This window comes from Aedes aegypti, chromosome 2, assembly GCF_002204515.2.
Source record: "Aedes aegypti strain LVP_AGWG chromosome 2, AaegL5.0 Primary Assembly, whole genome shotgun sequence".
NCBI lineage: Eukaryota > Metazoa > Arthropoda > Insecta > Diptera > Culicidae > Aedes > Aedes aegypti.
In genome coordinates this window covers 117,822,543-117,839,712 of record NC_035108.1, presented here as the reverse complement: position 1 = coordinate 117,839,712, position 17,170 = coordinate 117,822,543, and the positions used below count along the sequence as shown (strand labels likewise).

Here is a 17,170-nt window from a genome sequence, read left to right as displayed (position 1 = left end):
GTTTATACTTACCAAAGATCTTATATGCGCAACATAATTTTTTCGCAGATATGTAACCATATTTACGTGTTAAAGAAGCCTAAATCCCTTGAAAATGAACTGGGGCGTATTGCCCGGTTGAGGCACATTATACCAATTTACCCTACATTCTACGGTATCTCGTAAGGCTGCCTTCAGTGTCGTGTACTATACTCGACTTACCCGATACTCATTTTTGAATTTTAGCTCTTTTTTCCGATAGATCGTGAGTCATGTAAATTTTGGCAATTTTTGTTTATTTATGATATTTTGTATCGTAATTTGAAATATTTGAACATTTTTTAAATTTATTTATTTGTTATCATCAATGCATTGTGATTTAATATCAATTTAACACAACGTTTCTGAAAAATATTATAAGCAATCACTTCATTACTTATTAAAATTGTATTCTCAATCGTGCAAATAATTGACAGTCCATAATTGGTACACTTTTATGGCAAACGCCAGAAAAACTATTGCCAAAGAGACAACGATTCGAAAACTAATTTTAAGATGCTTTAATACAGTTCAATACTAAAACAGTTTATTTTGGATTCAAATTAGTTATTAACATCAACAAGTCATGCTTACGTTTTAGAAACGCAGCCAAAATCTGATTTCAATCCATACTGCATCCATAATTGGTACACCTACCTCATATCCAATATATCCAGATCCCTGAATGACCCTTTGCCCCGAACGCCATTTCCCCGAATGACCCATTTCCCCGAAAAGTTTGCGTTTTAGAATGGGCCAGAATAGTTTCCAGTGAGATGGTTCCAAACTTCAAAGGATGATAAGAAGAAGAAATTTAGCTTAAACAGATATTGCCAAGAAGAATTTGACTAAACAAACCAAAATGAATCAGAATAGTTTCAGTGACATCCTGAAATAGATAAAGTTATGGCAATTCTGGGTGTCAAAACACATTTCGGGGGAATAGAATATTCGGTGAAGGGATAATCGGTAATTCGGTAATCGGGAAAATTGCATTCGACGAATTGGCGTTCAGGAAAACTACATTCGGGAAATATACATATGTGAAAAAGTAGCACAACACTCAAATAGTCAACTTATTGTGAAATGTTCGCAATATGAGTCTGTTCGGAATTTGAGACAAAACGGTACAGCAAAAACACTACAGCATTTCCGGAAATGATTTTCCACCTTATCATTGTGAATACATAGTAGTTCTTCGACTTTGACCCTCCCTTTGTATCATCCTTTGCACCACACTGAAAAAAGCTCCCATACACCTACAGAAATATGAACATCGAAAGCAGAACAGAGTATAAGGCAATAAACTGCTACCAACTGAAGGAAAAGCGAATCGGTGGCTACCAGGCGGAAAAAGAGTTTCCTTGCGTTGCTACCATGCTGCAGTGTCATGTAGTGGAATGTAAGGAGAAAGAGAGCGAATTTTCTGTCCTGTGGCAGTGTTTGTGAACTCCTGCTATTACTTTCTTCGGTTTTGTGTATGTGTTGGTGAACATGAGGGAAAATAAGACAAATGGTAAAGATTTTTTGGTGGAAAACTATATTCATATTTTTCGAAAAAATGTTTCACTACTGGCGGCTACGAGATCATGCTACTGAATTTCGCTACAATTAGTGGATTACATGTTTGGAGCGGGTCGCTGTTCCAGTGCTGCTGCTGCGTCGCCGTTACGCTGTTGTCGAAGGTTTTAGGCTACTCTTCCGGGTCGTTACTACGGATGCTGCTGCTACTGCAACAGGAATCGAATCCTGCGTTGTTCGTTTTATCAGCTTCAGGCAACACTTTTTCATTGTCTTTCCGTGGATTACAAATTGGTTAGGCTCAGTTTTGGGGGTCACTGACAGAGGGACTACTTTCGCGCGTGAAAAATCCGAATCTAGGTCAATAATAGGGGTCACACGAGCACACGGAAATTCCGACACGCGATGTGCAATAATCACTAAGAAAATTCCATTCACAACTGTGGCTTCCCGATTGTGCAAAAATGAAAACAGCAAACCACCTTAGGACTACACGTTAGAACACAACCGAAGGGCAAATTCTCGGAAGCCAAACGAGCTACGAAAACGAAACGAAACTTTTCCAGGAGTTTGCCGAAAACAACCAAATAAATGCGATTTCAGCACGCGAACTTCTGTGCTGCTGCACACACCACTTTGACGTTTTCGAACTACGACTTCCACGCGAATTGCCGTTCATCGGCCAGCCGCACTCTCATTCACGTAGACGCTCTCGTCAACAAAGCGAAACTGGCGGCCTAATTGAATGGGATTCCCATTCCACGGGACCAATTCAGTGCATAGATCTTTAGTCGATTACGAACGATGCCCTTTTGACTTGCGATATCCTCGAATGGCAGCTTCCAAACCCTGTACTCTTTTCCTATTGAAGCTATTTCCGTACATTGAATGGAGTACGACCATCGGTGGGCTACAATCCCATTTTAAAATGCACGATTTTCCACGAGCTTGGCAAACTCTTCTTGGCACTATTCGGCACAGCTGGTTGGCTTCGGTGGGAGGTTTGTTGTCCTATGCTTGTAGCGATTTGTTATTGGAAGACAGCGAATTTTGGACGACACACACGGACGGTGGCAATGGAGACTTCGCGCGTGAAAATTAGGACGGAAGTTCAAACCGCGCGACAACGAAGACGACGACTACACACAGACTCCTGGTAGCAGCAGGCAGGACACATGGACACACGCGAGCGAGAAAAAATAGTGGCTTTCCTCACTATTGGACCTGTGTTTTCCTCTGTTACGAGATGAGGAGATGATGACCTAGGTCAGGGGTTCCCAAATTATCAGAGCATGAAGTATGAAAGATGAAAGTTGTACACTGTACTTCCTTTGTACTACAGCCTATTGAAAATACACATATTTTGTATATGCAGGGCTGCTTGCGACTTTGTGTGTTAAAATAGAATCTACAGACACTTCTTGTCTGAAAAAAAATGAACAGGGTCCAACAAGAGATCAAACAGGAATGTAAAAAAACAAACGAATTTTTCTAAGACTTTTTTCTGGAAATCCCTCATGGCATTGCAACAAGTATTAGCGAAAAACACTAATTATATACCTACATGAATTACGGTCTATTTTTCTGCCTTCCATATCAAGTAGACTGAAATCGTATAGATGGGGTTATACTGCCCATAACTTCATATTTGTAACATGCGACAAAAGTACTGCCCATAGTAAAAGTAGGCATTGAGTAAATGGGATACCAAGTTTGTATTTTACTGCAGTATGGGAGGAAACTAAAATTTCAAAAAATCATTAAGAATTCAAAAGAGCTTATTTGAGGCTGAAATTTTGTAGAACTCATTCCGCATATTGGGTGAATAGACAGAAAATAATTCTGATAGAAGTTTCGTTGCTACTACATTATGAGGCTCATGTATAATCTCAATGTGACTGTTATGCGGTTACATTTGCCAGTGTGACAAAACAACTTGGTATTTTTTCAAATTTTCTAGAACAAACTCACAGATTTTAGTAAGTTGATCGAAAGTATTTATCATTTGATGACTCTCCCCGGTATTAACTCCAATTTGTCAAAAATGTCGAATGTGACTGTTATGCAGTTATGGGCAGAGTAGGTATTGAGTAAATTGAATGCAAAGTGTGCATTTTATGCCAGTATGAGAAGAAACTAAAATTTCTAAAAATATTTTTTTCGACTTTTCTAGAACAATCTTACAGATTTCAGTAAGTTGGTCGAAGGTATTTATCATTTGATGACTCTCCACGGTATTAACTCGAAATCGACAAAAATGTCGAATGTGACTGTTATGGGCAGTACAGTCCTGGGTCAAAAATTGGTGCTTTTTTCCCTTCTGCTCATAAAACTATATGCATTTCTAATAATTTCCTCCAAGCAATTATTGCAACAAATACCCTCAAGCCTCACATATAACTCTAAACATGTCTACAAAAGTTCATTATGTGATTTTCCACAGAATTCCAAATGAATGCCTCCAAGAATTTCGTTCTAGATGTAGTAACTGAACTACACCATAAGGCAGCGTCCATAATTGACGTAGCATTTTTGGCCAACTTTTGACACCCCCTCCCTCATCGTAGTCTATTTTCCCATACCTAATACATGGTTCGTAACAAAATCGTAGACTCCTTTCCCCCTAAAATGCTACGTCATTTATGGCCGGTCCCTAAGGCCTTGATTACACTACGCGCACAATGCACGATTGTTCGTTCAAAACAGTTCGTTTAATATTCGCGCGGAATGTTCGTGGTTCTGTAAGTACCACTATGGCCATAACTGGTACACCTTCCCTGTATTACACAGTTCGAACAAACACGTAAGTTCCACGACAAATGGTTGTAGCAACCAATGTGTGGTCTATTCATTGTTTGTCAAAATGTCACTACTGCTGTTGCTGTTATTGGAGTATATTATTAACAAATGTTTACCCTCAACTAATCCTTTTTTATGTTTAGGTATGAATTCAAATTCTGCTATGAAAGCCTTCAAAGGCCCTTCCAAAAAAGAAAGCAAAATTTTTCAGAATTGCCTTAATGAATGACGCAATGATAATGTCGAGGAAGTCGTTTTTTTAACCAGGCTTTTAACCAAAAATATACACTTTTTTAGAATGTGACTTTTTTGAGGACTGGAATGGAATTTTCAAAATTCAATTAAATATGCGCTATTTTCTTCATGATTGTATTTGAAAAACTAATTGAGTATTGCAGATCCAGATTATTTGATGAATCCTTTTATTATTTTTTTCTCATTTAAAATCGACAGCATTTTCATTAAAACGTGTTCACTATATGTTATTCTTTTCAATCGAAACGCAGTGAACAAATTTACATAAACCAAATTTCAGTTGTGAGCAGAAAAACTTCTTCTGAACATTCTGAAGTTTCGATCATTACGATGACGGATTCTTCAACGTTAAAATATTACGAAGTTGATTAAGAAAATTTTCTTAAAGAACTTTTTCACGAATTCTTCAAATATTTGTTTTTGTTTCGAAAACTTCATCTATTTTTCAACAAATATTTCTACGGATAAATCTACAATTGTTTCCTGAAAGCCAATAGAAATTCTTCATTTCATAAATACTTACTGAAATTCCTTAACCATTTTTTCTTTTCATTCCTTAAAGATTTTCAATATCTTCTCGAGATTCCTCAAAGATTTTCTTGAATTCCATCAAGAATTTCTTCATGTATTATTTTAATTTATAGCTTAAGTTAATTTGTAATTAATTGCTCTAGGAATTTTCCACTGTGTTTTTTTTTCAAAAATGTTAACACATGTATTTCAGAGAATTTTACAGGCCAGGTGTTCTTACACCAGGATTAGTTCTAGAATAAAGGTTCGCTGATAAATTTTACAAATTGAAGCTATGAAGCAGGATTTTTCGCACCTCTAACGTTGTTTCCAAACGTAATCGAGGTTGGAGGGAAAATTTTCTGGAAGTATTCTAGAAAGGACCCATAATTAATTTCCACAGTTATACCAGTAGCCATTTGATGAAAAAAAAAAAAACCGGGGAGAAATTCTGGTAGAACTCCTGAAACCGCACTTAGATGAATAACTGCAATAATTGAAGAAAAATCCCTGGTGTGATTCATTCTGAGATTCCAGCATTAGGAAACTTCAAGATATCTGTTAAATTATTTTGTGTTATTTACTGGTAGAATCCAAGACAGAATATCTAAACGGTTTCCTGAAGGAATACCTGAAATAATCGTAAGGAATTCTTGAAAGAAAATTGGAAGAAAACCTTTTAAAACTTTGAACTAATTTAAGAAGAAAAGTATTTTAAAAAGAATTCTGCGATAAGTTCCTGGAAAAATTCAAGTTTTTATTTTCACGTGAAAAATAACAATAAAGTCATCTTATTGTGCAGCTTTTTATAGTCTACCAAACATAGGAGAAAAACTTTTCAATTTAAAATGTTTGATAAAGATTCCTCACATTCTATGGCTTTCTTTTGGAATGCTTTACCCAACTTAATATATTCTTTTGAAAACATTTTCAAAATCAATGGACTTTTACGATATATTCACAAAAATACTTTCAAAAACTTTTCTAAAAATTCATTGAGTTTTCATTTTATTTATTTAATGTTTATGTTTTTTTTCTAAGGAATGTTTTATGGATTCTGTTTTATGTTTTATGGATTCTCCAGAGTGGGTAGTGCTTTGTGAAGCCCAAGCAGGACAGTTCGGTTTTGCGTCGTCCGATTGATTTTGGTGACGGATTCGCGCGTTTTTGTTGCCGGAGAATTTTTTCCCCCTGTTTTGGAGCGTCTTGCTGGGTAGTGCTTCGTGAAGCCCAAGCAGGACAGTTCGGTTTGCGTCGTCCGATTGATTTTGCCGACGGATTCGCGCGTTATCGTTGCCGGAGAATTTTTTCCCCCTGTTTTGGAGCGTCTTGCTGGGTAGTGCTTCGTGAAGCCCAAGCAGGACAGTTCGGTTTTGCGTCGTCCGATTGATTTTGGTGACGGATTCGCGCGTTTTTGTTGCCGGAGAATTTTTTTCCCCTTGTTTTGGAGCGTCTTGCTGGGTAGTGCTTCGTGAAGCCCAAGCAGGACAGTTCGGTTTTGCGTCGTCCGATTGATTTTGGTGACGGATTCGCGCGTTTTTGTTGCCGGAGAATTCTTTTCCCCCTGTTTTGGAGCGTCTTGCTGGGTAGTGCTTCGTGAAGCCCAAGCAGGACAGTTCGGTTTTGCGTCGTCCGATTGATTTTGGTGACGGATTCGCGCGTTTTTGTTGCCGGAGAATTTTTTTCCCCTTGTTTTGGAGCGTCTTGCTGGGTAGTGCTTCGTGAAGCCCAAGCAGGACAGTTCGGTTTTGCGTCGTCCGATTGATTTTGCCGACGGATTCGCGCGTTATCGTTGCCGGAGAATTTTTGTTCCCCCTGTTTTGGAGCGTCTTGCTGGGTAGTGCTTCGTGAAGCCCAAGCAGGACAGTTCGGTTTTGCGTCGTCCGATTGATTTTGGTGACGGATTCGCGCGTTTTTGTTGCCGGAGAATTTTTTTCCCCCTGTTTTGGAGCGTCTTGCTGGGTAGTGCTTCGTGAAGCCCAAGCAGGACAGTTCGGTTTTGCGTCGTCCGATTGATTTTGCTGACGGATTCGCGCGTGTTTTCGTCGCCGGAGATTTTTTTTTTTTTTTTTTCACCTGTTTTGGAGCGTCTTGCTGGGTACGTATTTGGGAAGGCCCAAGCAAGACGGTTTATTTTCGGGACGCCAAGAAGTTTTGCTGTCAGTGTCAGTTTTGTGTTCAGTCGAGAATGGATTACCAACTGGTGAGTTCGTTTCATGCTTATGATAACACATATTTTCTTGAAAGCGTAACTTTTATGTAATATTAAAACAAACTTTGTATGGTTCGTCACTATATGTGTCGGCATTATGCTTTTTTCTTACACAATTTGAATATACATATACAAATTCTCTTTTTGACATTATTAAAAATTATTTATTAAAAAAAATCTTTTGAATTGTTCGACATTGTGAATGTTGACGTATTTTCTAAACTTCTACCATATCGAGACAAAATGCACAGTAATACTCATATGTAATTTTCAAACAAACTATGTATGGTTCGTCACTACAAGTGTCGGCATTATTCCTGTTTCACATAAGTTTAAATATATACATGTAATTTTCAGTTTTCGTCATTAATAAAAACGTCTTTTGAATTGTTCGACATTATAGATGTTGACGTATTTTGCCAAAAACTTCTCGAGACAAAATACAAAACTAGCTTTAAATACAAGTCGTATATTTCCCCCTTGTCCATGGATCGCATCACCGACCAGAGGTGACTCCCAGATCTTTTCCTCCCTCACTAATAAACACCCTTCCCGTGGTGATTGTGGAGATGCAGAGGTATTCTCGGTCTCTAGAAGCAACAATCATTACACCCTAACATTCCTTCCCCATCCCAACTGACTGTAAGGACTTGGCCGGCGCCGTTATTGATCAATAATATTAGATCTGCTAAAATTGCACTTCGAGAGTAAGCGGAAACTCCCATCCCTTATTCATTTGGATCGTAGTGCAATTCTTACCAGTTCCGATCAATCACGGAAGTAGCAACCATTGACATGTACAGTCAGTCTATGCTATGCTATGCTATGCTATGCTATGCTTAATGTTTATGTTTTTTTCTAAGGAATGTTTTATGGATTCTGTTTTATGTTTTATGGATTCTCCAGATGCGCAATAAATTTTACATCGCTTTGTAATTCTCCCAAATCATCGCTTAATAATTCCTGCAGGGATTATTTCAAAAACTCTCTAAGATCCCTTCAATTGTTTTTCGAGAAATTTATTAGGGACTTTAACATACAAAGGTATTGGACGTGATAATTATACAGTTAATTCTCCCTTACTCGATATTCTGTATCTCGATATCGAGTTAGAGAACCATAGTAAAAGTTGGTTTTCATGGCTACCTCGATGGTCCCTTGGATCGCAGTTACACTTGTTTTGTGTTCTGTAACTCGATACATCCCTAACTCGATGGTCCCTTCAATATCGAGTAAGGGAGAGTTGACTGTATTTTGAATTTGTTTACCGGCATATCGGTCTATTTTGGAGATCGCAGCAAGCCGCGCGCGCGAGTGGTTGTGCTTTGAACCTACTGTCACGTTTTTTCGGTTCCGCGCACAGTTATTTGAACAAAAATAGTGCGACTGTTTCAATCGATTTCAATTAATAGATTTGTGAAAGTGAAAAAGACGTGGCAATTTTCTTCAACAACGAAATAGGTCCTCTTCCGCGTGTTAGTGGTATTCAGTGGAAATTATTGAAATAAGGTTTGCGAAAACGGAGTTTGTATGTTTGGCTACAGTGCAGTATTTCGATCAAGAGCGTGCTGGAACTTGAAACGACGGACAAGCACTGATTGAGCAAGCATCTGGTGAGTTCGTTCCTTTTCAAAAGAAACCTCAACATTGTTTAAGATGTAATAGTTGTGACCAGATTCTCGCGTTTTGGAGTGCTTTATGTTTCTTCGGTTCTCGTGTAGGCCATACAACCATAGGATGATACGGAGCAAAATATGCTTTGTGAACGAAAAGTTTTTTTTTTTTGCTTATTCGGAGTGCGATGATTTACCCGTTGTAGCCAGTCACGTGTCGTGGAATTGGCCACACGTTATTCGTTCCAGAATTATTTTTTTTCGGTATGCGGCTTTTTTCGCACGTTTTAGTCGGTCGATTTTTTTTTCTTTCCTAATTCGATGACCCTTGAGGATCGATTCTGTTTTTGCTGGTAAAAAAGCAGAAAACTACTACCGTTGCACACGTATCTAATCATTTTTTTACGCGAAACAACATTCTTTATACTGTAAATAACATATTGTTTCTCTCTTGATTGTCGGCATTCAAGAGATTAAATTAAAATCCATTAAACATCAAATGATCTGTGTCTATCGCTAGCTTCTCAGGCGAATCCTGACCTGAAACCCCTCCTAACCTCCAACTCCGTAGCACTTATGAGGGTGTCGCTGAGTCGGTGGCCTCTCATTAAGTAAGTGTTACATCAACATTTCCTTTCCCTATCCCAAGTTACGGTAAAGATGGGCTTGGCCGGGAATAGCAGTATTCATGGTTTTGGTACTCTTGTTTAAGATTGGATAAAGGTTAACTCCCAAGCCTTGTTCCTGAAAGCAATCTAGATGAGCTTATCAAAGAAAAACCTGAATGTAGCTAGTATCCAATCTACGAAGTATACCGTAACTACGCTAACGCTAACGCTAACGCTAACGCTAACGCTAACGCTAACCGGCATATCGGTCTATTTTGCTTGAAGTAAGAGGGAGCATGGAGAAGAAAGCAATGAATACTAGATGGATAGTAGACCTATTCATATTTTCAAAAATGTCTGGAAACTCCCCAGCCAACCAACACTTTTGATTTTTCTTTGTGAAATGAACTTCTGGCCAAAATTTCATTCAATTTAGAGTATATTTAGTTGTGCTTCAAATCAATTATGTCTTTTAAGCTATTTTCATGCTTAAAAAAATCATAACTACCGAACGAAACATCAAAATTTATCGGAAATACCTCTACATAGTAGTTTATCCAATTCCACGAACTTTTGCCGAACACGATTTTATGATTGGAGCAAGTTTTAACATAGTTTGGTTGAGGTTTGTATCGCACGGTTCTTAAAAATCACTATTTTAGGGAGTTTTCTCTCTGAAAAACATACCTGCATGAAAATTTCGTATTTTTAATTTCCAGACATGATGACAATGCATATCTTAAAGTCAATCCCGTTCACAGTTATCATTTATATTACGAAAATAAATTGTAAAAAATAAGTAATTATAAAGCGCATTTGTAAATCCACTGTGGGTGAGCCAAGAGCACCACCGTGAGCTTCAAGGAATACAAAAAATGAACACGTTAGCACTGCCTTTTCTCAGTCGATGATGATGATTGTTTTCAAATCGTTCTAAATGATCAGTGAAATGCGATCAAAACAATCATCACTCGGAAAGAAAAAGCAATGCTAACTTGTTCAATTCATTCGTTTCCGGTACATGTGTCATGCATGATTTGATTATCATCAGGTTGCGAGGCGGTGCTCGATCTTTGGGCATTTATTGTAATTTATTGCCTCAATCAACATGTAGTCTTTTGATGGTCAATGAATTCAGAAATGTATTTTGTTTTATTCCCGTTGACTAGGGCCTGAAAAAATAATGCCAATGGGTGTTTTATATGCAATGTATATTGAGAAAACTGTAATTTCTGGGTACTGCGGAGTACAAATTTGGATCAAACAATGTTAAAACTCAATTTAATCTTATTAGCGTGTTCGAGAAACTTTAACAGAATAGAATTAGCTTTCAAATAGTGGTAATAGCAAGTGGTTTTGATTTTCCACATGCTAGTTATGATTTTTCAAACTTTGAAATAAGCCCAAAAACACATTTTCAACTTGAAGCATACTGAAATCTTTATCAAATGAGCTGAAAACTTGGCCAGACATTGTTGTTGGCATGAGAATTCCGCATACTGCTTGACCGGTAGATTTCCAGGCATTTTTTAAAATATGAACAGGTCTAATGGATAGGTACCGTAAGGAGTGGCGAGAGATATTGGATTAGATGTTGAAGAGGGCATATCATATGAAACACTATTACTTGAAACGTCCTTCCTTGTGGCTAACGTCCTCTATGGGAACAACTTGGCGTGTTTTTAGAATGACACTACCAAGACAGCCTAAAGCTGGAGTTCGCAAAATCCACGCATGGAAGACGATGCTCTAGGGATTGCTCCTGGAATATATCTAAGAATTTCTCCAAAAAAGTCATTTGATAATCCTCTGATTATATTCGGATGGAATTCATGGTTGAATCTCTGGAGGAATTTCTAGAGGAATTCTTGAAAAAATTACCGGGGATATTGTTTGAAGCTCAGAACAATTATTCCAGATAAATTGGTTTTGAACGTGGAAACATCCTTTGAACAATTCCTGTAGCGATTATGCTGAAGCTATCCTTGGGAGGATTGCTGGTGAAAACTCTCGAGGAATTCCTCAGTGGCGATTCCCTAATTTCAAATCTCCTGTTCTACGAAATTCATGATTTTTTTTTACAACAAATGCGCATCTATTGAATAGGAAATTGTTGAAATAGTTAATTTCAGTCAATTATATTTTCCATTAGATTGTTGATTTGCTAAAATATCAAGTTTTAGTGTCGTGGAACAGGTAAAAAGTGAGGTTACGAGTAGCTCGCGGAATCCCTTCAGAAATTCATGAAGTAATTACTTGTAGAATCCCAGAAAAGTCCTGATGAAGTTCCTGCAGGAATTCCTGATTCCTCTGGAGCAACCGTGGAGAATCCATGAAGAAATCTCCTGAATAAATCTTGGAGGAATTTTGAGAGCACTACCTGATGAATACCCTGAAAAATCCTCGAAGGAATTTCTGAAGACATAACTGGAGTAATCCTAAAAGAAGTTGTCCTGGCGAAATCTTTGGAGACATCTCTGAAAGAATCTCGTGAGAAATCACATGAAAAATGCCTGAAAGAATCTTTGGAGGAATCCATGGACCAATCCCCGAAAAAGTTTATGGAGGCATTCTTAAGGAAAATCTTGGAAGAACCTTATTCAAAATATTACCGAAGGATTCAATGGAGAAACCACTGCAGACTTTCCCGCTGGAACTCTTAAACTCTTTGCGAAACCTCTAGAGGAATCCCTATAGAGATTTGTCTAGAGGAATTTCTGGAATAATCCTTGGAGAAGTTCCTGGAAGAATCCCCGGAGGAACTCCAGGCAGAATTTCTGAGGAATTGCTGACAGTCTGATCCGATTTTTGCATGTGTATATCGGGTGGCAGGTACGATGATACTCTATGCCCTGGATAGTCGAGAAAATTTCCAAATTTCAGCTTGGTCTTGCTGAATAGCTGCGCGTTTACCGCTACGGCTATTTGGGTTCCACTGGGTTTGGGTTCGGGTTTGCCACTGTAAAGATTATCTGGGATAAATTTCTGGTTAAATCCCTGGAGGAATCTTAGAAAAAAACACAGGAGAAATTTTCTTCCAACACCATTGGTTTCATTATCAATCTAACCAAGACGAATGAATAATTTGGTTTCCTTTCGTACAACACAACTTCCAACGGTTGCTATGCAACGCAAGTTCGACGAACCCACATGTTGGAATGCACGAATATGTTCCTATAAAATGTTCGCTAGTAGTTCGTGCTCATATTATACAGTTCGCGCAAACATTCGTGCAACTTTCACAAATGTTCGTGTATTGCACGCACTGTGTAATCAGAGCATAAGGTAGCATCGAGCTGTGTTGACTTACAAAGGGATCAAAACGTGTTAGATATAAGGGTCTCCGCATTTTATAGAGTTAAGGGATATGTCATGTTACAGAATCGAGTAAGAGAGAGTTGACTGTAATAAAACCGAAATTATGAAATAAATAAAAGCACCATGGAAGATAACTTTAACAAACAAAGTCACATAGGACTTTCCAACTAACAATTTTAACGCTATAAGGACTGTTCATTTAAGAAAGTGGACACGTGTTTTTTAAAGCAAACTGTTTATTTTCGAACAAATTCATGAGTTCTCTTGAAATACATGGAAATCAAAGTAATCTCGACCAAATTCACATAAGTTTGAACATTTATTGAGCATTCCTGGATAATGCTCTGGCTTTTCTCTTGATGCCTCCCATCGGATTCTGCACAACTTTCTTCGTAACTTTTCTTTGTGTTGCTTACCACATTTTTTTGAAAAAAATCCATGGAACTTGCTTATTTTCCATCTTTCTTAAGATGTTATTTGATTATTGCCCAATATTTCCAAATGAGGCGAAGTTATGGGCAATTCGGTAGAATCTGCCATGTTTAAATAAATTCGACTTTTTTCTTCTTGACCATCTCCAAAGTAGCTGAAGTATAGTGAGTCGATGCCAGACCTGGCCAAAACAATGGAGGCTTGTTATACTTTCGGTAGATGGACAGAAGGCGTTTTTAAATGCGTTCAGTTCTGTAATTTTCGCCGTTGATTGAACCCGTTGTGAAAAATGTACTTTTCATACCGCAGCAGCAAATTGCTTGCCATAAAAAAACTTTTTTCCCAAATTTTTCTGTTCGGATGTATTGCACGTTGTCATAGGCATCTGTTTTCGATACAGTATTGAAAAATTGGAATTTGGACACTTCGCGATTTAAGCCAAATCTCGGAACGACAGCTTTTCTGAACACCATTTGTGCAGAATAAATCTGCGTATTGCCATGTTAACTGACCTATCGCTTGGAATTTGCAACTGTTTGATGTCAACTTTCTTCTGCTGTCAATATAAACACTTGAGTACAAAGTTAGTTTAATAATAATTATATATCTAACCTTTTCTCTTTGTTTTAGGTATGAATAATATGCTTTACAGGTAAGTAATTTCAGTGAAAAGTGGTGAAGTGTTTGTGGCCGGCAACATGAGGTATGCTGCGTCCCCTGGTATGGTGCTGTATGACGCACCCCAGTGGTTTGCTGCTGGCCTGAACAAAACTCTACCGTATAAAAAATCAGCCAGGAAATATTTTAAAAATTATTATATTTAGTTTGTAGAGGTTTATTGATTTTTTTGTGAAATTCAACACCTAGTTTAAAATGAACTATCAAATATGAATGCGATCGTTTAGATCAGTTGAGAATTTATGATAATTCCTCAACATTATGGTCCTACTTTTATACGAGAATCATCGAACAAATCTCCGTGATGCCTATGAGACGATTTAAAGGTGGCTGAATGCCATAATACAAAGTCATCCAACTAATTATTCGTCCGTATCCTAGCCTCCTGGATTCTTAAGAAAATCTAGATAAATTGATAAGATTATTAAAAAACTAGTCAATTGAATGTTTGGATAATATCTTGCAGGATTTCCTTGGAAACCATCCGACGGAATTTCGAAGATATATGTGTAAGAATGATCGGATGAATCACTCCAATAATACTGTAGTTTTGATAGATGTGAAATCTTATACGAACTTTTGAAAAATTTCAATAGCTGAAGAAAATCATAGGGTGATTTATGAGGAATCCCTGGTTGAATTTACTGAGGAACCCCTGAAGGTTTTTTGAAGTAATTTCTTGGAGTAATCGTGAATAATTAGCATAGGATCTGAATAATTAGCATAGGAATTCTTGCAGAGATTTTCGGAAACATTTCTGAATTAATGTCCTCAAAAACTCTAGAAACTGTGAAATAATCCTTTGTGATTTTTTTTGGAAGAGCTCCCGTAGGATTTGGTAGATCTTCTAATTTTACAACTGGAGAAATTTGTGAGAAAATTAGTGGAAACATATCTGGAGAGAGGGCCTTCCTTAGCCTAGTGGTTAGAGTTCGCGGCTACAAAGCAAAGCCATGCTGAAGGAGATTCCCGGTCGATCCATGATTTTTTCCCAGAGCATAGAGTATCATCGTACATGCCACACGATATACGAATGCGAAAATGGCAACTTTGGCAAAGAAAGCTCTCAGTTAATATTGCTGTTTGCGTTTGACGTGCAAACCTTGGTCAAATGCGTTCCAAACGCGGTAGCACAAACTAATCAAAGGACTCTTGGCAACCGCGATACATATCACCGCCAACCTAGCAATGAAATGCTAGCTTTGACTTCGCCTTTCTTGTGAAAAATCTTCCCGCGTTTGGTGTTCCCGCATTTGATATTTGCATTTCAAATGCACATAGCAATAACTGTGAAAGTGCTCATAAGAAAACTAAGCTGAGAAGCAGGCTCTGTCCCAATGAAAAAATTGTGAAACGATAAAATGTTGAGTGGGTCGCAACTCAACGATTGAGAACCAATTGCCTACAGGAGGAAAGAAGGCAAGAGAGCAAACTGTTACCTCCTGCCACCTGCTCTCGTAGACTGTAGTAGTTGGTACGAAAATTACCTACCAACGGTGAAAATAGCCTTGCTAAGCCATAAGCTTGCGTGCATGCTTCGGTATGTGGACATTTGCTCCGGCCTAGTCCATACCTTGAAACGATGGATGGATGGATGGGCTTTCGATTCTCTCTGTACACACAAAAAGCGAATTAAGGTCGAAGTATGGCCGGACGAATAGTGTGGAAAGGAACCAACCACGCCGTGGGAAAAGAGCTTGCAGGGTGACATCAGAATCGAGAGTGGTAGGTTAAGAATCAGCAAAAGGCCTACTCGGAAAGCGAGAGAATGGCAGTTTGTAGCGTGGTGGAAATGTGTGAGCACAGAGCGAGATGCTGCGAGAAAATCGCTTCCTGGTTCGAACTGTGGGCCAGATTTAGACTGCTGGAGGTCAATTAGTGATATTGGAAGTGTAAATAAATTAGTTGATTGTTGGCACAGTATTAGGTTGTACGATTGAAAAGATTGTCTGTCTCAACAAAGTTTCAGCATACAAAATGGTTTATGGGGAGAAACAACATGCTTGCTACCATGCGTCTCCATGCTTATATAAAATGATGTGGTTTTGTATAAACATCGTGTCTGTTCTCTTCAAATCAATGTTATCTACCTATATCTGCATGAATAAATTAGTAACTGTTCGAACTTCTTGGAGAATTTCTGAATATGCTTAAATATTTTGTTATTTGGAAAGATCCTCGCTAGGACCAACCAAATTTACACTGTTGTTTTTGAATTTTGAAATGACACGCAGCCATAACCCACGTAAAAATCTCAGGCTAACTTCTACTACCCATTGTATCCTATAGTTATCCTGTTAGAGTACATCGCCTGATGCAATTTACAAATCCAGTGAGATGCGAACCCAAACGGATGGAAAAAGAGCGTTGTCAATCACAACCACGTTTTCCATGCTTCCTGAATGGGATACTAAACTTGCCCACATACACAATAAAGCATTTTCTGCATCGTTGCATACAGTGTGAAACTGCTTCCGATAATGAGAGTAACTTTCTAGAGAGCACTATTTCGGTTACCAACGTGGATTGATATATAGAGGTGTAGATGGGTCAACGTCCATCAGCTCACTCGCTCACCTGTTTATAGTTCTGGTGTTCAGTGAAATCTCAGCAGCTGCTCTCAGTTTCAATCGGGTTTGACGGGCTGTCAATCGCTAGTGGCGTGGACTTATCCCTCGAGTTGGCAATCCGAATCCGTAACAGTTTTCTGCGAGGAGAGAGCACCGCTACTAGACAAACATGCCGAAATAAGGACGGGATGTGCATTGTAATCGATTTTATGCAGTAGCCAGGTTACGGTGAAATTGATAATTTATTTTTATTTTCACATTTCGTGAAGGCGTAATTGATTATGGCAAGATCTATCTTGCATGATCTCATCAATCCAGTGAAGAATGCTTATATCTTACAGAAATGTTCGTTATTGATCGTTATGAAACGAACCCCTGTAGCGCAATCCATAAATACCGTTTTGCCGATAAATATGCAAACAGACAACTTTTCTATGATTTATAAAAAAGTCTTTTGGGAAGGATGAGGTGCGGTGACAGTAGCGTACACATACACACACATACAAACGGGATCCAAGTGACAATGGGAAATGTTTTCTCTAGCTATCCGCGCTTCTGTCTTTGTCGCTTCAGCGCTATCAGCATTGGAAAATAGAAAACGAGTACAAATACTCGTTCCTCCAATTCCTGTTCCCT

General features: G+C 38.3%; 1 protein-coding gene across 8 annotated transcripts in view; it reads right to left on the bottom strand.

Moving 5' to 3' along the window:
* Positions 1-17,170, bottom strand: part of LOC5564449 (protein still life, isoforms C/SIF type 2) — a 560,183-nt gene that overhangs the window by 216,356 nt on the left and 326,657 nt on the right. Inside the window, exon 1 of one of the 8 annotated variants that reach the window (XM_021842099.1) lies at positions 1,642-2,671. The exons of the other annotated variants lie outside the window; for them this stretch is intronic. The gene's annotated coding sequence lies outside the window, so the exon portion shown is untranslated. Of the gene's footprint in view, positions 1-1,641; positions 2,672-17,170 lie in introns of those variants that run through there. 8 annotated transcript variants of the gene reach the window in all.